Genomic DNA, 22,615 nt, shown 5'->3' with positions numbered 1-22,615 from the left:
AATTTTCATCTCCCTGATGATTAATGATGCTGAACACCTTTCCATAAATTTATCAAATATTCTTAGATGTCTTTTTTGTGTAAAGTGTCTGTTCAAGTATATTGCTTATTTTTTATTGACTTTGATATCTCAGTGTTGATTATAGTAATTCGGCAAATATATTCTCCCAGTATGTAGCTTATCTTTTCATTTTCTTAGTGGTGTCGCTTGATGAACAGAACTTTTTAATTTTTATGAAGTTCACTTTACCAGTTTTGTTTTTTTTTTTTCTTTATGGTTTGGGCTTTTTGTGTCCTCTCTGAGAAATCTTCTTCTACCTCTAGAATGCAAAGGTATTCTCCTGTGTTTTCTTCTGGAAGTTTTAAAGTTTAGATTTTACATTTTGGTCTATGAGCAATTTCAAAATAATTTTGTGAAATAATGGTGTGAGATTGTGGTCAAGGTTTTCTCCATACAGATATCCAATCATTCCACAATGACTTATTGAAAAGACTCTCCTCATTAAGGAAAAACAAAAACAAAAACAAAAACAAAAAGAGAGAGAGAGAAGGAGAAGAAAGAAAAAAGAAAAAGAAAATACTTTCTTTTCACCATAGAATTGCCCTGGTATCTTTGTAAAAAATAATTGTGATCTTCTCTTTCTGGACTCCAATTTTGTTCCACTGATTGATTTCTCTGTGTTTATTATGCCAACACTGTACTACTCTCTTGATTACTATGGCTTTATCCGAAGTGTTGAATCAGGGCAAATCTCTCAACTATTTTTTGTTTGTTTGTTTTTCCAAAAATGTTTGGCTATTCTAGATTCTTTGTATTACCATACAGATTTTAGAATCAACTTGCAACTTTTATCAAATAAGCCTATTGGGATGTTGTTTGGAATGATGGTAAAGCTATAGATCAATTAGGAAGAAGTGATATCTTAACAGTATTAAGTAGACTAATCTATGAACATTGTATATCTCTCTATTTATTTACAGCTTCTTTATTTTTTCTTCACAAAGTTTTGTAGTTTTCACTGTACAGGTCCTACAATCTTTTATTAAATTTATTCCTAAGTATTTTCTTTTTGGCATGATGTAAAAGTTAAATTAAAAATTTTTCATTTACTGTTTTTTTATTGCAAATATATACAAAAAAATTGTTTTTTGTATATTAACCTTGTATTCTGGGATCTTGCTAAATTTACTTGTTAGTGAATTTTTATATATATTTTTAGGGTCTTCTACATAAATAATCATGTCATTTGTAGATAAGACTGTTTCACTTTATCTTGTCCAACCTTTTGCCTTTTATTTCTTTTTCTTGCCTTATTGCTCTGGTAAGGACTTCATAGCACTATACTGAACAAAAGTGGCAAGACTAAACATTCTTGCCTTTTTCCTGATTTTAAGAGGAAAGCATTGTCTCTCACCATTAGGTATGAAGTTAGCGATAACTTTCTTGTAGCTGTCCTTTACTAGGTCCTATTTCCAGATTGTTCCAGGTTTTGTTTTTTTTTTTTTAATATTGAATAAGTGTTGAATTTTGTTAAATATGTCTTCTGTGTTTCTTGAGATGGTCATATACATTTTTCTTTTTTTTCTGTTAAGGTAGCTAATTTACACAGATTTTCAAATGTTGAACAATTTTGTACGTGATAAACCCCACTTGGTTTTATTATCTTTTTCATATATCATTGGATTTGATTTTCTAATACTTTGTTGAAAATTTTTATATCTATGTTCATGAAAGATACTAGTTGTAATCTTGTTTACTTACAATGTTTTGATCAGGTTTTGATGTCAGGATTATCCTGGGCTCATAACTTGTGTTGGAAAACATTCCCTCATTCTCTGTTTTATGAATTTATGTGAGATTGATATTTATTCTTTCTCAAACATCTGATAGAATTCACCCATAATACCATCTGAGCCTGAAGATTTTTTATTTTGAGGGAGAGGGGTGAGCAGTTATTATATTCTATTTCTTAATTAAATATAGAGCTACTGAGATTTTTCATTTCTTTTTGTGTTAGTTTTGTAAAGTGGTTATTTGTCCATTTCACAGAGGTTGTGAAATTTATTGACATGAAATTTAACATAGTATCTTTTTAACACATGTAGAATATGTAATAATATCCTTATTTTCATTCTTACTATTGATAATTCATTTTTTTCTTTTTGTCTTGATTATTCTTACTAGGAGCTAATCATTTTAATAATCTTTTCAATTCTTTCAAATGGTAATTTTCTTGGATACTTTATGAAATTCTGCTTTTCTCATTATAATTCCCTTCCTCTGTGTGCAACTTTGCTCCATCCTACACCTTTATTCTTCTATAGGTGTGTAAAACAATGCATTTGTCTCTAGTAACTGCTTTAACTGCACCCTACAAATTTTAATGTATTTTCATTCAGTTCGAAGTATTTTCTGCTCTCCTTTTCAATTTCTTCACTGACATATGGATTATTTAATAGTGTCTTTACTTAATTTCAAATGTTTGGGGTTTTTCCCTAGAAATCCTATTGCTATTGACTTTAACTTAATTTCATTTGTGGTCAGAGAACATGATCTCTATGATTTAAATCTTTTAAATGTCTTGAGATTTATTTACAGCCCAGCACTTCATCTATGATGTTGAACATTCCACATGTACATGAAAATAATGTGTGTTTCACAATTGCTAGACATCAGATTCTATAAAGGCCAGTTCTGTCCAGTGGAGGGGAGGATTGTTTAAATCTATGTATATATAGAGAGAGATTTTTCTTTTGTCTACTTGATCCAACAATTACTGAGAAGAGCTGTTAAAATCTCTAACCTGTATATTTTATTTCTCCCTTTAGTTCTGTAAAATTTTTGCCTCAAGTAATAATTCTGTTATTATTGCATGTTCAGGATTTTATGTCTCCATAACGAATTGCCCTTTTATCACTGTGAAATGTCCTCCTTGATCTGTGATCATTTTTCTTTACTTCATCTGAAAAGATAAAGCCACATCGGCTTTCTTATGCTTATTGTCTATATAGTTTACCTTTCAGTCTGTTGTTCCCTGCTTTGTGTGTGCCTCCCCTCCCACTTCTGGCCACTTTCATGACATCCTCCTTATTTTTCATTTTTGGCACTTAGATGATGATATACCTAAGGGTGTATCTGTTTTTATTTACCTTGCTTGGGATCTGCTGAATTTTTAGATATGCACAATGATGTTTGCCTCCAAAACTGGGGACTTTTTAGCCCTATTTCTTGAAATATATATATTTTTGTATTGCCCCATTCACTCTCTTTTTCCTCAGGGACTCCAATTATGTGTATAATAAATGACATTGTCCCAGAGGTCACTAGGCTCCATTCATTTTTTTAATCTGTTTTCTTTCCATTTTTCAGAATGAACTCTTAATTTCAGGTATTGTTTCAGAGATTATTTTCATTTCTAGAGTTTCCATGTAGATCATGTTCATAGACTCTGTTTTGGGGTTGACATTCCCATATATCCCATCATTAAGACCACCCTTTCCTTAGTCCTTAAACATACTTATAACAGCTGTTCTGGTCCGTGTCTGCTCAGTCTAACCTCTGGGTTTTCTTGGGGTCCATTCTTCTGGTCACATTTTCCAGCTCTTCATGTTTGATAAGTTTTTCTTTTAATTGTACACTGGGTGTTGTGTGTGACACATTGTAAAGGGCCTGAATTGTGCCGTCTTCCTTTAAAGAGCTGGCATTTTGTTCTGAGGCGATGGCCCTTTCTTGAGGGGGTCGTTCTTATTCCTAGGATGTGGACTTCCTGCGATCTCAGAGGAATGCCCAAGTGTTCAGTGCAGTCCCCCCACCTCTGAGATGGCGCATCTCCCAGCCTGGCATGAACTTGGGTCTCTCACTGTTGGCTGGCCTCTCCCCAGCACTTGCTCCCTGCTACCCCTCACAGAATCTTGGCCTGCAAGTGCACAGCCCAGGCCTGGGGCCACAGACCTCTGTTAAACACCCATACAGATTTTGGGTCCCTTCTGAGCAACTTCCTTGTCTCCAGCCCTCTACCCACAACGTTTAGCAGCTCCAAACCCCAGTTACTGCCTCCCTGTTCAGCAAGACTACTGTTCTCTCAGGCTCCTTCTCATGTCCCCACAGTTAGAAACGAGTCAGGGCAAACAAAGGGCTCATCTCCTGTGCATCTCTGCTCTGACACCTGCAAACAGCTGTCTCATATATTCTGTCTGGTCTGATAGCTGTTTCTGGTGGTAGGATTACTCCGTTGTGGCTGGAAGTGCAAATGATAGCCCAGAGTGTTTTTCTTGTGAGAACCGACCCGGCACAAGAATGTGAATGACTGAATTCCTTCATCTCATTACATCTTATGCCAAGAAGACTTTTTGGAATCCTGACAAATCTATATGACATCGTCTTCTCTCAGAGGGATTCTGCTTTCTACTTACTCGTGACAAGTGAGTCTCTTCTGAGTCTCAGCCCTGATCCCAACGCCATTCCTTCTTTTGTTATTGTGCTGGACAGCCTCAGCAGTTTCCCGGCCGCCCGTGGTCGCGCACGCCAAAGTTGCTCGTGACACCTTCTGGAGCTGGGGTGTGAGTGGCCGACTTGGAAAGGAAGCAGTCTACATCAGGTTCCCATCTTCTTCTCCTCCGGGTTCTGCATCTCTCGCCAGAGAAGGAAGATGACAGTTCCACCAAACCCACTCCCACATGAAGGCAGCTGCGTACCAAATCTGCCAGAAGAGTGGAGGTGCCCTCCTGCCCGAGACCTGGGCAGTTCTGAGGCTGCACAACACATACTGGGATTCAGTCAGCCAGACAATCAGTGGTCACAGAAATCCCCTTCAGGACAATAAAGAAGACAGGATACACACACAAGTGTCCAAATTCTGGTCCCAAAGGGGTGTTTGCTTGGAATCCAAGGTCCTTTACCTCCTCTCCCACTACAAGACCTTTCTCACTTATTCCAGAACTGACTTCAGTAGGCTGAGTCACATCTACCTTAATTTCTGGTTCAAAAAGTATCTCACATCTGGTCTTTGTTAATTTTTTTTTTTTTTTGAAGTAGAGTTGAATTACAATGCTGTGTTAGTTTCTTGTGTACAGCATACTGATTTGGTTACATATATGTATATATTCCTTTTCATATTCTTTTTCAAGATAGGCTATTACAAGGTTCTGAATGTAGTTCCCTGTGCTACATAGTAGGACCTTGTTGTTTGGTCTTGTTAATTTGATGCAAGAAGGCTACTGTGCTTTCCTCTTGTTTTTTAACGTCAACCCCAATCTGCCTCACCAAGAGCAAAAACTCAGAGGCTTCACAGGTGTGTGATGAAGCGGAGGTTATGTGCAAAGTGAACTAGAACAGACTCTCGTGTAGACTTCGTCCAAGCAGACATTCCAAACTGAATAGACACAGACAACTTTTCTCGCTTTCTTGCTGACAAGCAGTTAAAGTCTTTTAAAAAAAAAAAAAAAGGTGGGTGGAGAATTGGATGAAGGCAGTAAAAAAGCACAAACTTCCCATTTTAATAAGACACATAAACACTAGGGATGTAATGTACAACATAATAAATATAATTAACACTGCTGTAAGTTATATGTGAAAGTTGTAACAAGAATAAATCCTAAGAGTTCTCATCACAAGAAGAAAATTTTTTCTGTCTTTAATTTTGTACCTTTAAGAGATGATGGGTGTTCACTAAACTTTTGATAACCACTTCGTGATGTATGTAAGTCAAACTGGTGTGCTGTACCCCTTAAACTTAAACGGTGCTGGATGTCAACTACATCTCAATAAAAGTCTAAGGACAAAGAAGTCCTGGGAATGCTCTGCCCATCCACATGCTCGTTTTAGAGCAGTCACACAGTCCAGCCCAGCAAAGAGGTCCTGGTAGCCTTCATCAGAGGCGAAGAGCACAGACAGTGACAGTCCCTGGCAATGTCAGTGAGATCCTCGACACAAAAGGAGTCTCTTTTCCCCTTGGTCTTCTGTACATGCTTCTTTTCTCCGGGGTCTGGAAGAAAGCCAGCTGTACCAGTGCTTGCAAAGTCTGCTTATTGCAAGCTCTACAGCAGTGGTCTCAGAGGAAACACTTTCTGTTGGTGGGACAGGGCAGAAGCCCGTCTCCAAGCATTCCCGTTACTACATCTGCATTTTCTCCTTCTTCCAGACCCCCTCCCTTCCCCATTTCCTTCCAAAAGCTAGAGTTTCTGAAACTGGACCCCGCCCGCTGCTCCTCCCCAGATACAGCCCATCTCCCACCCTCGGCCCACCCACGTCACAGGCAGGACCTCCGGGATCTACGCAACAGCCTCTTTCGCTCCGTGTGGAGTTGATATGGATTTAACCATGGAAAGCAAGGTTAAAGACGAGAACGTTAACACTAATAGCACCTGAAGATTAACTTCTCAAATACCTAGACTGCAAGATTTTTGTGGTAAAAATACAAATATAAAACACTTCTTTCATATGTGAAATACAGTCTTTAAAATCACATTAATAATATCACCTCATTTGCTACCCAAGATTACTCCAATTTAAGTATGATTATGGTGCCTGAGCTATGTTTAATGAACAAATTTAGTAAGACTAATACTGAAATTCTGAAATTCTCTCCAAGAAGGTTAATAGTTCTTGAGGAAAAACTTTCATAGGTCATAGGAGACCAATCTAAAATTCATACATGCTGAGCAGGGAAAATTAAGTTATATTATAAATTATAATTTATAATAATAAATAAATTACATAATATTGTATTACATATTACTATAATAATATAAAATAAACCTATAATATAGCAATATAAAAATAAATACTAAAATACAAATAATAATAGAAGGAAAATTATATTGGCCTTTCCTAATATAGGCCATGACTATTTTGGTGCATAACTTTGTTTCTTTAAACAAGTGTAAGGTTAAAAGAGAAAAAAGACATAAGGGAAATTCAGTTCCTAAAAAGTATTTTTAAAAAGCACAACATAGCTCATTATGAAGCTGCTTTTCCACATGAATTCTGTCTTGTCAACATTGGAAGTGAAGAGAAACCACAGTAAGCCTCTAAAGAAACATCTCTCTGAATACAGAGTGCAAAGTCAGATCTCTCACCTCCTCTGGGGAGGAACCAATGCTTTATTCCCACAGACCTCAGTGTCTCCTGGAGCGAAGCTTGCGGTGCTTCCCTCCCCAACCTGGCTGCCTCTCTCAGGTCCTTGCCATCACTGCGTGAAGTCTCCACCCACCTGGTTTACTGCTGAATTGAGATCTGGAATCCCAGAAGGGGGGCAGAGGGGGCCATGCTCCTATGGAGTGGAAAGAAATCATTTTGGACCCAAACTCAATCTGTAAGGGTCTGTCGATGAAAATCTCTTCTTCTTACATCACTTATGCAAAATTAAAATCTCAGGCACACTTGACATGCAGTAGGTTATCAATCAATTTCACATTTTAACAAAAGAATGATTCTTTTAGAACAGTCAGACACACCGTTGTAGGGCCAAAACGTGAAGATCATTTCAGTAATTCCTTGTCTGAAAGCTTCAATGTATTCTTTGCAAGACAAACCAAGTCTTCTTGAATAAGACAGCATCTGGTATACAAAGTGCTCAATAAGTGTTCGCTGCTATTACGATGATCCTGTTGAATCACTGAGAGACCATTTGGAATGATAAAGTTGAAGCTGAACTCCCTGAGTAAGAGCATGGTCTTGTTCAATGCAGTGCCTTCTTGTAGCTGTGCAAACAGTAGGTGCTCATTAAGTGCTTGCTGAAAGCAACAGAGGTGAAGAGGAAGGGGAAAGAGGAAGCCGAGGGAAAGGAAGAGAGAGAGGGAGAAAGGAAGCTAGCAAGGACCCACAAATATGATTTCTGCACTGAGTGGAAGTTAAGAAGGGAGTAGGTTTATTTTAAGTACAAGTCTATGAGTCTAAAAGGATGGTAGAATCATCCAATCACTTTAGCCAAATTATTCCCCAAATAGGTCCCATCTGTGCACTTTGGCCCATGACATTTTATAGTCCTGGAATGTTTCCTTCTTCTTTCTCCACAATTAACACTCTATCCATTCCTTAAGCTCAGCCGCAATTACGTTCAATCCATGAAATGTTTCATCTTCCAAAATAGAAGCAATCCCTTCTTGTTCTCCAATGTAAGAGTGATGGTGTATGCCACCTTTATCACCTATTACCAGTTTTATGCTGCTAGTTATCTTTTCATACGCTTATTTTTGATCACTTCAAATAAACTGTAAGTGCCTTTCTGGCAGAATCAATACAACATTTGAGATCGTCAACCACTGCACGTTCCATGTAATGATCCGCTTTGCTCTGGTGTTGGAAGTCTGCCCTGCCCCTCGAGGTCCACACTGTCCACCTCTCTCCCCCGTGCTCTGTGCCCTGGAAGGCTGACCTGTGTGGATGACATCATCTGGCTCCCTTGCCGTGTGATTTGCAGTGGGTTAGGCCAGTGGGGAACCCATGAGGTGGGCAACTTGCTTCCACAGGTACCTCCCTGCAGAGACCCAAGGGCTGGCTGAGACCCCCACTGAAGGTCAGAGCATCCGTCTCCACCTGATCCTCTCCACCCTTCAGGGAATTGGGTCCTCCGCTTCAGGGTTTGCCTCTGTCCCCAGCCTCAAAGTCCTCCATTAATTTCTGCCCATATCTTTGTAAACAGAACTTTTATTACACTTTTCTCAAATCGTTATAACTTAAGTACATATTCTGTTTCTTCCTGGGAGCCTGATAAATACATTTGCTTTATTTTCCTCTTTGCACTTAATAGCTGAAGTAATCTTATTCATTTATGTGTTTATTTACTGAGTTTTATACTTCCTCCCCCCCAAAAAAATAAAGCCTCATTGTCTTGTTCACCATTATTACTCTCAGCTTCTAGAACAGTGCCAGACAGAGAGCAGGCAGTCAATGAATACTTGTTGAATAAATCACTAAAATCTATATCTATATATATTCCAATTCAGAGGAATACTGCTGTGTTTAAGAGATGATTTCAAAACACTAAGTCAGTTATTCAATCATTTTTTCAAGGTTTAGAACAAAGTGCTAACTCAGCCTGAATACAGCATTTCTTGAAACTCAATAAAATCACAAAATGCTTAACTCTGTACATCATTTTCCTGAAGTTTAGCTTCTAACATTAGTAAAAGAAAAGCAGAAAAATCATAGAGAGTATAACGCAGAATGAGAACAAGAAGACGATTTCTCTGACATCTCAAGACGTAGGCGCTGACTGGATGCTCTGTGCCTCCACGTGCTCTCAGATCCCACAGTAGCTCCATCCACTTCCAGAGCAACCAGCTTATCATCAGACAGGGGAACTGGGGAAAAATCAAACTTGAAAAATGTTTATAAATCTGGCCAGTGTTTCCAGCTGTAACACTATTATGTCTCTGTTGTTGCTGATTTTGTTTTTGTTTTTGTTTTTGTTTTAATCTCAAAGCTGGAGGCCAAGAAGAAGGAAGTAGATGTCCGCTCAGTTCCTCGCTGCACCTTCTTACACAATCTTGGCAACAGTTCACACTTGCAGTCAGTTTTATTCATTTTATTTCCCAGATGTTTTTACACTCCAAAGCCAAAACCAACACGCATCGCTCCTTCCCTGTTCACCTCAGCTCCCCGTCTGGTCCCTTCTGCCCTCCGGGTACAGCTCCCAGATGCTGGTTCATTACCGTATTTACAGGGGCACTCGCAGCGGTGGCCTCTGTGGGAAGTCAGGTGAATGGGGTTCCCATGGCTAAAGCCACCTGAAGACCACCATCGCCTCCTCAGAACAGTCAGTCCCGAGTGTGTGGCTCATCAGTGGGACAAGGAACTCAGTCATTCTTCCCCATTTACACCGTGGACTCCCATGTGTTAACTGTGTGCAGATTTTTGACAGGTTAATGTGCAAGATTAGTAACCCTCCCCAGACTTTCTTGGCCAAACTAGAGAACTTTTCAAGCCAAAAGCACTTGGTTCTCATCAACGGTTGCTGGACTTAGCTCCGTCACAGCACCTGTGGCCCCTGTGAACTGCTTTAAGGCTGGAACCTTGTGATATTTTTGGACCACGGACAAGAAAACCCTCAAACATTGGTAGACTGCTCACATTAACTGGTTCTAGAAATCAGATTGTGCCCTGTAATATTTGGAATGCACTTATACTTAAAGTATAAACTGTTGTTTATCTGAAATTCAAACTTAACTAGATATCCTGTATTTTAATTTGCTAAATCTAAAAACTTTACCATGCCCTGAAAAAAAAAAAAAAAAAGTCCAGGACTCTGGCAACCTGGACCAGAAAAAAAGCCTCTTAATAATAAAAATGACCTTAATAATCAACCAGACTTTCAACGCTCTTCCACTACCAAGCCAGAATCACAATCTGTTCCCCAACTTTGAGAAAACAAAATAAGTTAATAGAAAGAACATTCTCAATTTTAATCTCTTCTTTTGCACTATTCTCCCTAATCGTTTCAGCCATACTTGTCTGCCCGCAGACCCTGGTGGATGGCAGAAAGAGTGAACAACTGGTCATAGGAAAAGCACCTGACTGTTCCTGACTTGGGAGTTTGTCTTTTGCATGGTCAGATTCCTCTTACACGGCCAAATTTTCTGGTAGTAAAATTCTTCCTAGTTAATAGGATAGTTTTAAATGGGTTTCATTGTATTCTTCCAGGGGCAGTTATTGGAATAAGGGTGAAAAACATCAAAATAATCAAAACTATCTGTTTTATTTTACATATGTAGTAAATGAGGCTCAGGCAAGGCTGAGAACATGCCCAAAATTAGGCAGATGGCCCTGGTGCAGGGATGACTAAATCCGGATGCCGCGGCGCCCAGACCAGCTCCTGACTAAGGACGAGACATGGCTTTTCCATCGGCTGAAGCCCCTGCTGGTTCTCCCCACGCTGGAGAGTGCTTTTCATTCATTCGCTGAGCCTCCATTTTCTAACCCTGAAGCTAAAACAAGAAAGAATCTATCAAAGGGGTTTTAAAAGTATTTTATGAAAAGTGTCTATTTTAGAAAAGTCGGTGCAACACAGTAAGAGCCTATGTGTTTGCTATAAAAAGTGGAGACTAAATACCAGGTGTTCTTCCCTTTTAGATCCATGCTGTCTTTCTATGAGAAATAGTTTGCCATATACAGCCTTTTTATCCTTTATGAAATCAATATAGTCTCCTAGCTATAATATAAAGGGAGAAAAAGGCAAGTGGTTTAAAATGAAACACCATCTATTTTGATACATAATGATGACTTTCCTAGGACACATAATGAGGGAGACACTTGCAAATATTTTTAATGAGCAAGTATGAAATTATGAGAAGTAAGACACCGTTCAATATGCTTTTGTACAGATTTTATAATAAGGGCCACATAAAGGCACACACACAGAGCACCAGCACAAATGCTGCACAGGAATGCTTCATATTTGACATTTGAAAATAAGGGTTAATTTAGTGTATATTCATGTGCACACATGCAGAGTCAGCATGCACAGGGCAGCTACAATGCAGACGGATACAAGCCTCCTGAATTGGTGATGTGATTTTAGCAGGCAATGCTGTTGCTATCAGTAATGTATTTCGCAAAACAGTAATTTTGGTAACCGAGATGACGAAGTATTATCTTCCCTCAGTTTACCTGGTAGTTGTATTCCTGGGGAAATCAGAGCATTTGAAATCAGTGCAAAAATTGTCTTGTGTTTACACAGGAAAGAGTAAGTTTCTAGATTTGGATAATCATGAGTAGCTTCTCATCTCCTTGAATGTTGAACTCTTCAGTCAAAAGGTAGGAGGAACTCAAACAAATTCTACACTGTGTGGGAAACTGAGAAACAGCCATTATACTAAAAAGGGCAGGATGCATTAGGAAGTGTGCACAGGGCGTCACAGGAGCACAGAGGAGCACCCAGCTCAGTCCAGACGTGCAGAGGGAAGGCTTCAAGGAGAGGAGGTGGGGTGATGCTTCAACTAGACTAGAACAAAAACAAAGCCAGCGAGGAGAGTGGAAGTGGACAAGAATTTTGTTATGAGTGAATGTGGGTGCAGGGGAAGGTGGGAAGGGGGCTGGATAGATACAGGAAAGGAGGACGTGATGAAAGACTGAAATGTATCCCGAAGTCTTTCAGCTGGGAGTCACATCCAGTTACATTCAGAACACTCTTTTTGGCAGCAATAGAGAATGATGACTTGGAAAGGGTAAATCAGATGCGTTAGGAGGTTGTTAGAGTAACACCGGTAAGAAATAGTGAAGGCTTAAAATAATGGCCAGGGTACTGAGTGAAGAGGATAACAGAGGTGGATTCGATGGGATGGGGAGACTAGATGGAGAGGGAGGTGAGGGACGAAAAGGAGTCCCTTGTGGGATGGGAAGTGGTAGCTTTGGAGGGAGGATAATTCTTTTGGCACTAGTGGATGGGGGGTACTTACTAAACCTAATCCCCATCAGTGCCCACCAGTAACTTGCTAATTACTACCAAGTATAATAGGCATGCCACCATTATCGGCCAATCACCCCACATCACACCCTACAGACAGTGGTTTAATAACACATTTCAGCAAACTTTTATTGACATCATTGATATGACAGGCATTATGTAGACACTAGAAAAGCAAAGTGAAGAAGGCTGAAAACCTGGTCTCAAGGAGCTTCAGCCACCCAGGAGGCATCATGGGAAGTAAGCCTTGGGCAGAAACTCACTGTCTGTGCTATAACCCTAGCTCCAGCATAACGCCTGGCACAAAGCAAAAGCCCTGTTAATATTTACAGAATATGAAACATCTGATTAAGCACCCAAATACTTCATTAAAGCATCGCTGCTTTCCCTTCTAAAAATTTCCCAGTTTTACTAGACTGGAGGGGAAAACGGGTTCAAGGTAGCATTTAAAGAACTTAAGCAGGTTTAAACACAGATGCTGCCTTGAATCCATTTTCCCCTCCAGCCACAGCCCTTTCTCTCTCCATCCTGTTGCAGCTAAACCATTCAAGAGTTTCCACATTATCTCTTTCTATTTCCTCACTTCTTACTCCCCCCTTAATCTGCTCCAATCTGGTTTATCACCCCATCACTCCACTGAAAACGCTCTTGCTAAAGTCACAAATAGCCTCCATGTTGCTAAATCCAATAAACATTTCCATCCTCATCTGACTTAACCTCACTCAACAAAGCTCACGACTCTTTACTTCATGATACATTCTCTTCTCCTGATTTCACCAAACCACCCTCTCTTGGTTTCCCTCCTACTTCGCTAAATAGCCCTCTCGGTCTCCTAAGCTGAGTCATCCTCTTCCATCCAACTTTTCAGTGCTGCAGTTCTCCAGATGTTTGGCTTTCAATCTCTTCTCATGCTTCTCTGCTTAAACCATTTCATCTCTGCCCATGACCTCAAACTACCACCCATCTGCCGACAACCCTTCAATTCCACCATCTGTCCAGAACACACTTTTGAGCCCTCATCCTTTAAATACAACTCTTCAGCATCTCCATGTGAGTGACCACAGGTCCCTCAAACTCAGTATGTCCAACTCTGAACTGGATGGAGATGTACAAGTCAGAAACCTAAGGGTCATCCTTGCTTCACCCATTTCTTTGCCCAGCCCCACTGCATCAGTAAGTGTTGACTCTACACTCAAAGCATCCCCTGAAACATCCACTATTCTCCTTCTCTACTGTGACCACATCTGTCCAAATCCTGGACTATGCAATAATCTACAAAGGTCTTCTGTGTCCAAACTTGGTCCCTATCTAATCCATTCTCCAACCAAAATCAAGAGTGATCTAAAGAAAAACCAAAACAAAAAAATTACACCTGTTTACTGTTCATAAGTTCTTCAGTAATTTTCTATTGTTTTTTTTTGGAGGAGGGTATAGCTCTTTGGGGGGTAGAATGCGTGCTTAGCACACACGAGGTCATGGGTTCAATCCCTAGTATCTCCACTTAAAATAATAAATAAATAACCCTAATTAACCCCTTCACAAAAAATAATTAATTAAAAAAAATAAAATGAATAAATTCAACTTAAATTTTTTTCTATTGTTTTAGTGTAAATAGCGTTACATCCTACAGGCCCCTGAAGACCTGGGCCCCATCACCTCACCAGCCTCACTAGTGACACTCCCCTCCCCTCGGCCTCTGTGATGCATCACACTAGCCTTTCAGGTCTTCCTCTGTCGCCTGTGCCTTCTCGCCAAAGGCCCCAGGCAATGCTGCTCCCTCTGCCTGGAATGTTCTGAATCCCCCTGCCCTGGCACAGGAGATTCCCACCCATCCGTCAAAGCTCAGCTGAAGGGACACCCATCAGAGAAGCCTTTTGGGTCCAGCCCGAAGCCCCTACTCTACACACCCACAGCATCCAACACTCTTTCTCCACAGACCTCTCCAAAATCACCGTTAACAGTTCTATGGATATAATTCACATACCATAAAATTCACACATTGGAAGTGTAGAATTCAATGGTTTTTAGTATATTCATAGAAATGTACCACCATCAACACAGTCAATGTTAGAACATTTTCATCATCTCTGAAAGAAATACACAGCCTTTATCTATCACTTCCCTATCCAAACCCACCCTTTATCTGCTGCTGCCCTACCCCTACCCCAAATATCCCTACCCTAGCCCTAAGCTAACACTACACTACTTTTTGTCTCTACAGATTTTCCCTATTCTGGACTTTCCATATGAATGGAATCATAAAAAGTGTGACTGGTTTCTTTCATGAAGCATAATGTTTTCCAGGTTCATCCACGTTGTAGAGTGTGTCAGAGCTTCACTCCTTTTGATGTCCTCAAAATCATTTTTCCTTTTCAAAAATTAGTTGTCTCTCCTGCTAAAACGTAGTTTCCCTGAGACCAGGAACTAGGTCTCATTTTTGTCCTGTCTCAAGTGTTTCAAAAAGGATCTGTTGAACTACCAGCAAATCCAAAAAGTGAGCTTGGCTCAGAGCCCCTGCAATATGTCCCGATGATTTTGAGGGTTTTAGAATCCAGTTGAGCTTCTTTCCATCACTGAGATAATAAAACTCATCCTGCAATCTGTATCTGTCCATTTTAGCAATCATTTGCAAATAATTAAAATCTATCAGTGCATCCTTAACCTTCTTATACACCTTTGCACCTTTTCTTAAAACTTTCAGACGTATGCAGATCTCCTGAGGATCTTGGTTCAACGCAGATTCTGGTTCAGGAAATCGTGGACAGGGCCTGAGCGTCCACGTCCCAACAAGCTCCCTGGTGGCGCCCACGCCACCACTCACTCCCGGGAACGCACTTTCAGCAGCAGGGCCCGAAAGCGTGACACGTTCGTCATCTTCCTCAAGCTTGATGGCGTTGCTGTATGTTCAAACTCAGTGTTGACAATTATTGTCCTGAAGAAGCACACAGTAGGTGCTTTATGAATACCCGTCAAATTATTACTTAGTAAATGTATAAGTGGCATCCAGGTATAAAAAGGCTCCTTGACAAACAAAAGCCGGTGAGACTGCACGAGCATGTAAAAGCAAGGAGCTTCAAGAACCAAAGCATTCAGGAAGAAGAAAGAACTAAACTGGATCCTGAACAACTATAACTCAGGGCATAAGAAGTAAGTTACTGAGCTGGATGTGAACCAGAATGAAACTGAACCCAGAAAAGAACTTGTGAACATACCAAGCAAATGTGTACAGTATCCGAAAAAGAAAATAAAAAGCCTCACTTGTCTTTACACAGTGATTACAAGGCGCTAAAGAAAATGAGGATAGACGGGCTGTGGAAAAATGCAAATTTATAGGGACTAGGGAAAAAAAAAAACATGTAAGAACAAGAAAATGATGATGAAAGGGAGCTACAAATCTAAACGACTAAAATGAAATTTTTTTTTTGAGAAAATGAATCATGCGGACATTAAATTGAATGACTAAATCAAAAGAGAAATCTCTTGGATTTCAGGATAAACAGTCCAAATGCCTGCTGTGAAGAAACACATGAACATTGGCACTGGGGGTTTTAAAAGCTGCGACTTGTCAGAAACCTTATGAGCTCTCAGTAAATCTGTGAGGGCGATGTGCCTCAGCCTTTGCCTCCAATCAGATGTCTCACAGAAGCCGAGAAGGTAATCTCCCTGAAAGCCCATCCTATTTAAGATTCAGGACTGTGTTATCTGCAAATACTGCCTTCTCCTCTGCGGGTACCAAATGGAGGCGGGAGGATGCCCTACAGTGGGACCTCATCCGCCCCAGTGATCTCACCATCTCCCACAGGTAGAGAGTCCAAAGATAACCGCGGAACTCAATCATTCACTTTTGGCAGCTCTATTTCTTTTTTAATTAACAACGTTTCTAAGCAAGAGGGAAGACCTCACTGCAGGAAGCAGGTTCCTGATAAGCACACCTTGACAGCAGCAGATAAACAGCTCTCCGGGCCAAGGGAATCGGGGCCGTAACAAGTGACAGCAATTACTCACTGCGCTGGGCAACAGGGACCCGACAGCGTCGACCCCTGCAGGGAAGAGGCTGCCCACCAAAGTCATCCCAAAGTCGCAGCTGAATGAAAGGACTACCTACTTTTCGAGAGCCCTAGCGCCGTCAGAGGAAGAAGGAGCTTTGTGGTACATCCGCATCATGCAAAGACTTGGAAATAGCAGTCCCAGTACCTCCAGTCCCTCAGGTGGCCTTCGGAGGACTCTCCTCTTCAAAATCCCTAAGCCAAAGGAAAGCTACATTTCTTCCGGAGGGAGCAATTTAATCAACCGACATCGCTTGTGTTTCCCAATATTGCTGGGAAAGAAAACACCCTTTAGTAGGAATACAAAACCCCTCCTCTACTTAGAGTCCAAATACCAATTATCAGGTCCTCTTAATCATTAAAATTGGAGCTCTGAGGCTGACGCGGTCATTCGGAGAACTTCGCATTCTAACACTTAGCGGCAGCTGAATTTCTCTTCCACCAGATCGCTCCATCATATAACAGAAAACGCATTTCTGCTTCATCAGGCTCCACTTAACTAAAGGAAAACACAGAGCTGGGAGGTAACTCCCAAAGCCACAGTGCTTAAATGAACCATAACCAATTTTTAAACAGGGCTTTTTAAAAGTAATGCTGTCATCAGCTTCTCAGTCCACACACCACAGGCCCCTCACCCCAGCCAAGTGTGTCTAATTGCTTCTCCCCTGAGCTCGCCCACACTCTGGGAGCTGTTCTGGCCCCAGGCAAAAATAAGAAGGTGTTCAATATAACCCCCCACTCTACTACTGCCACGTTCTGTCCCGGATACCCCACCGGCGCTCCCAGGTTGGAACACCCTGGGGCCCAGGCAGGGGCAGGGGGATCCTTGGCCCTTTCTTGGATCCCTGACCCTGCCTTGCTTTCCAGTTTCCTTCCTTGGTTGACCTCTCGGTCTCTGTTTTCCCTCAGGATTCAGGTGTCACCTGCCTAGATCAAAATGACATGCCAGACCCTTCCTGAGGCCTGAGCCCTGTCCACCGACCCTGCCCCAACACAAGCCCCCACCTATCTAACCTGATGCCACCCAAGTCCTCGTACAAGTGAGAGAAAAGTCTGTTTCATCTTACCTACATCTACACTTCACCTTTAGTTACTTCTTAGTGACAGACGGCAAAAGCAGCTGTGAATGGCTAACAGAGAACAGGTGTCCTTACTTGGGGACAGTGATAATAACGTAGATCTTTGAAGTTCACTGCTTTGTGCATTTTGTGTGCATTTTGTGCATCTTCTGTCCGTCTGTGCTAATACTTGACAGTATAAGGGGAGAAGCAGGAAGTCACCTGCGACAGCTCACATGACCTGTATGTGATGCGCACAAGGCAAAGTGTTGATGCATAAAAGAGGTAAAATGCCACAGGAAGTCACAGGTTACTCCAAGCTACAGTGATTCAACTCTGTTCCACTGAGAAGGTGGCACCTGGGTTGTCTCAAGAGATGGAGAAATTTCAGTCACATAGAAATAAAGGGACAGGGGATTCCACACAGAGAATTGCAAAGGCAGATGCAAAGAGGTGGAGAGCCGTCTGCAAAGAACAAGGACCCCGGAGTTGGAAAGACTGGGCTTGAAGCTCAGCTCCGTCAATTACTACAGAGTGATCTCGGGAAATGCCCCCCCCAGCATCAACTTGCTTTCTCTTCATTGTTAAAATGCAAAGAATAAAAACCTTGTCACGTAGGATTTTTGTGATAAAATATATAGTGGAAGCCAATCCATTGTCCTATGCATTGTAAGCAGGGAACAGATGGAATATTCATGCACAGCTTGGCTGAGGGAAGTGTATATGAAGGTGGGGAGTGAGGAACTATGTTGGGACTGTGGTCTGGGGTCATATCACGTGCTGCTCTGAGCTCAAACTCAGGATGACATGAAGAATATGGAGAAGGAGAGTATGGCCGAGGCTGGACTTCAGAGGAACTTAATTTGGTCCCGAGAAGGAGAGGCAGATTGGAAGACTGGAGATAGGAAATCCAGTCAGGTATCAAATAAGTCATGCAAAAAACAACAAGGGTGAAAATAAAATGAGAGGGCCAATTCCAAGCATTAAAAATTACGGATCTGTCAAACTTCGGTCAATATGTGGACGTTGGAGTCAAAGGGAATGGAAAAGAGAAAACCGGGTAAAAAGACAAGGCTACTGATACATTTAGAGAACCCCAAACAGGGGGTAAGTTTGAAAAGAAAAAAAAAAATGAATGTAATTAAAGTATGAGGTTCTCCAGGACATTTGATTGTGACTCTAAACATTCAGGAAAATCTTATTGAAATCTTCAAACAATTGTAGAGCATAACCTGACGATGGTATACAAATTGGATCACTTATTTTGCGTGCAACAGCAAGGGGTGACTGTTTAATGTCCTGAATCTGGCTTAGGCAGACCGCTGTCCTGTTCTCTGGCATGGAACCAGGCATAGTGGTAGTGCCTAGTGGACCAGTCTCGGTGAGCAGACAGGCACTGCGGGATGAACACGCCCCAGCAAATAGGAGGGCTGTCACCACCGTTCCTCATTGTTCGGCTGTGCAACATCTGACCCCCGCTTCCTCCTATAGGGAAGCTTTCAGTTTGTGCATTTTGACGGGGAGCCAGGTCCTACTTCTCACTGCACAAGCCAAAGGAGATCACGTACTCCCTCCCCTCACCCTTGGCAAATGGAGTGCGCACAGGTGTCCGAGACTTGGCCAGATGGAAGTTTTCACAAGCAAACAAACTTTTGAGCAAGTGCAGCAGGAACAAAGGAACAGTGCAGAACTCGGCCTTCACAGTGGCACCCAGCAGCAGCAGATTCAGCACATCACTCCTGCAACGTGACCCCACTCCTCTGGGTGTCTGCCCACACAACTAGCCTAGTTTCCTAGACTTGGGATCAATTTTTCAAACTGTCCAATATCCTTCCAAGAATTTGTTTCCTCCTTAAGTCAGCCAAGGTCGGTTTCTGTTGCCATATCACTTCAGAACTTCAAACTTCTCTTAATCAATTTCTTCTGTCTATAATAAAAACCATTATACAGTAGGGAGTAGCCAAGACTTTAGACTAGGATTCCCTTAGGCTTGTCCCCGAGCCCTGCTCCTTATTAGCTGTGAGAGCTCCAGTAAATCACTTCACACCCTGTGCCTTCATTTCTACTTCCGCAAAAATAGGGATCCTAAGAGTTACACACCTCGTGGTGCATGTCTTGGGAATACTTCTGATAATATAAAGTACCTACCAGAGGGCTTGGCACATATTAAGTATAAACGTCAGTCATGATTATGATAATGCGGTAACAATAAGAATGTAGGTGCCCTCAGATAAGCCACGGTCACTGTCTTGAGCACTTTGGAATCGAATGGAAGAGGCAAGATGCATACATATTCACTACTCCATAAGCAGGAAAGAATGGCTTAGCGCACACGTATAGGGCACAGTGGGAGTCCAGCCCGTGCATCCAATCAACTTATGGAAGGTTCTTTATCACACTAGCCACATTTATGCCACTGAAATATTGGGCCATACCCTAAGGTCATGAAAACCTTTCAAGGTTCACCTGAGAACTCATGACAGGCTCAGATTCAAAGAGCGAAGGAGCAAGGGACATTTGTTTCAAGCCTGGACAGGGTCACAAATTCGAAAGCACTCTCCAGCAGTCTGTCTCCGTGTCCCTCTGAGGTTTCTGATCAGACTTGGAGATTCCAGGCAGAATAAAAATAAGATGTGACCTCAGAAGATCCTTCCTGAGGACTAATCCCGCAGGATAAGGAGTTAACTATAGTCTGACAGTCTCTTCTGCGGAGCAGAGGGTGTTGTATAAATTCTTGGGCCTGTTCTCCCAGCTACAGCCTGAATTACGGATCTTTTTACATCCAAGCAGGAGTTGTGTCTTGCGGCATCTATTGTAGTTTCCTTGTATCATCTAAAACAACACTTCTTAGGGATCCAATTGCAGCACCATCTCGCACAGCTGCTTTTGGGGATTCGATTTCACTTTTTCTCTATAAATTTCCAATTGCCCCAGCAGCATTTAAAGAAAAAGACCATCTTACCCTATGGTTCTGCAGTGCCACTTCTGAAATAGATCAAGTGTCCCTTTGCGTGAGTCTGTTTCTGGGCTCCCTTCTCTTCCACAGATTAATCTGTCCATTCCCACACCATTCCCACATTAGGCACTATCCTAATTACTACGCTTTAATGATAAGTCTTCTTTCCTGGTAGCTCAAGTCCCCTGACCTTGTTCTTTTTCAAAAGTACCTCAGTTAGAAATAAAAATACCATATGATATCGCTTATATGTGGAATCTAAATAAACGGGGACACAAATGAACTTATCTACAAAACAGAAATAGACTCACAGACATAGAGAACAAACTTACGGTTACCAGGAGGTAAAGGGGGTGGGGACGGATAAATTGGGAGTTCAAAACAGTGATGGAAGTGATGGAAAATGTGAGCTATCTTGATTGTGGTGTGGTTCACTGGTGTACACATCTATCAAAATTCATCAAATTGTACATCTGAAATATGTGTAGTTTACTGTACATGAATCATACCACAATAAAGGCTTTTTTTTTTAAAAAAAAAAAAGTGCGTCAGTTAATCTTGGTCCTCTTCAAACACTTCAGAGCCAGCTGCTCAAACTCCACCCAAAAGAACCCTCTGGGATTTTTACTGGGATTGCATAGAATCTACAGGGAGCATTAACATCTTTACAATATGGAAAAAGAAAAAGAGTGAACAGACCACAGCTAGAGTGTGGGGAGAGATTTAACACAAAATTACATTTTGAGTTTTGGCTATGATGGGGGTTGGGTGTTTTATTTACTGAAATAAGACTGTGTGCGTAACTTAAAGAGAACACAAGACCTGGAGATGTGAGAGTAATGACAAAAGACTGACTGCTCAAGTTGCTACCCAGATGTGGAAACAATACCCTTTTCTGGATACACTTTAAGGTGAAGATAAGAGACAAAATTAAAGTTGATTATATCATAAGTTATGCTTGTTCAACTGGTATCGTTTAATACCAGTTAGAACTTTTCTCAGAAAATGTCTTGGACATCTAGTATTTTGTGAAAAGGTTAGTTACCTTCTCTTACAATTTCTCACTGCTTATTACTGGTATCTAGGAATGCTTCTGAGCGTTTATGTTAACCTCATACAGTGAAGAGAAGTCATCTATTAACTAGATGACATATCTTCTTGAACTTTCAATGCAGTCAGTAACATTGATTATCTAAGTTTCTTCCAGGATTTGTCATGGCGTTTCAAGGCTCCTGACCCATGAGGACACTGAGATATCACAGTCCAGCCTCAAAGGCCACAGGAAGCTTGGTTCCATTTTTGGTCAGCTGACTCTCTCTGAGTCCCCAGGCTGCCCCAGCCATCAGTCCTCTTTATCTGAGGAAGCTGGACTCCTAGCCACCACATCCTGCTTCCAGATCATTGCAGAACCAACGCCCAACAACCCTAGGTCTTTGACTTCAATTACTGTTCTTTATTCGTTCCACAGAGAAGAGGGTGTTCTTTTTGAGTCTGAACATGTATTTTTGGTTACTTATTTTATTATTTCATAAAGAAGGGAAGGTGGCCACTGAAAGAACAGGTATGTGCTTACGCTTCTTTTTTAATTACTTATTGTAGTGCAGTCAGTTTACAATGTTGTGTCAATTTCTGGTGTACAGCATCATGTTTCAGTCATACAAGTACATACATATATTCATTTTCATATTCTTTTTCATTATAGGTTACTACAAGAGATATTAAATATAGTTCCCTGTGCTGTACAGTATAAACTTGTTTACCTATTTTATATGTAGTAGTTAGTAGTTAGTATCTAAATCTCAAACTCCCAATTTATCCCTTCCCATCCCCTTTTCCCCCTGGTAACCATAAGTTTGTTTTCTATGTCTGTGATTCTGTTTCTGTTTTGCAAATAAACTCATTTTGGGGTTTTTGCGGTTTTTTTAGATTCCACATATGAGTGATATCATATGGCATTTTCCTTCCCCTTCTGGCTTACTTCACTCAGAAGTGAAAAGAAAAACAGTAAAATGAATGAATGAATTAATTAATTAAATAGCTTGATAATAAAAAAGAAGAATAGGTATGGAGAATAAAACTTCAGGATAATCAGGGTAGTTACTGAATGAGTGTGAGAGAGAGAATAGAAGCTTCAATCAGTCCAACAGCTGTG

At 41.0% G+C, this 22,615-nt stretch overlaps 1 protein-coding gene across 1 annotated transcript in view; it reads right to left on the bottom strand.

Moving 5' to 3' along the window:
• The window catches only part of DCHS2 (dachsous cadherin-related 2), a 227,994-nt gene that overhangs the window by 145,007 nt on the left and 60,372 nt on the right, over positions 1 to 22,615 (bottom strand). The window lies entirely within an intron of this gene.

This window comes from Camelus bactrianus, chromosome 2 (assembly GCF_048773025.1).
Source record: "Camelus bactrianus isolate YW-2024 breed Bactrian camel chromosome 2, ASM4877302v1, whole genome shotgun sequence".
Taxonomy (NCBI): Eukaryota; Metazoa; Chordata; class Mammalia; order Artiodactyla; family Camelidae; genus Camelus; species Camelus bactrianus.
The sequence above is the reverse complement of the archived record's forward strand: the minus strand, read 5'-3'. Positions and strand labels throughout refer to the sequence as shown.